Below are 258 nucleotides of genomic sequence, written 5' to 3'. Positions count from 1 at the left end.
TCACTCAAACCTAATCATGAAAAGTGGGATGTCAAGTGCTTTTTATTTGTTTTTTTTATTGCATAATTTAACAATATTTTCAGGGCTCATTTTGTGTTTAAGCATGTTTGCATATAAACGTGAAGCACCTATTGTGGTAGCCATGTCTGTTCGTCTGTCCGCATGAAACAACCCACCCCAGCAGTAGGCCAGTTTTTTTGAATTGCTGAATTGCTGAACACTTATTCTTCAAAATAAATAAATAAATAAATAAATGTC

The sequence above is a fragment of the Polypterus senegalus genome, chromosome 1, assembly GCF_016835505.1.
Source record: "Polypterus senegalus isolate Bchr_013 chromosome 1, ASM1683550v1, whole genome shotgun sequence".
Classification (NCBI taxonomy): Eukaryota; Metazoa; Chordata; class Cladistia; order Polypteriformes; family Polypteridae; genus Polypterus; species Polypterus senegalus.
This window is presented reverse-complemented; position numbering follows the sequence as displayed.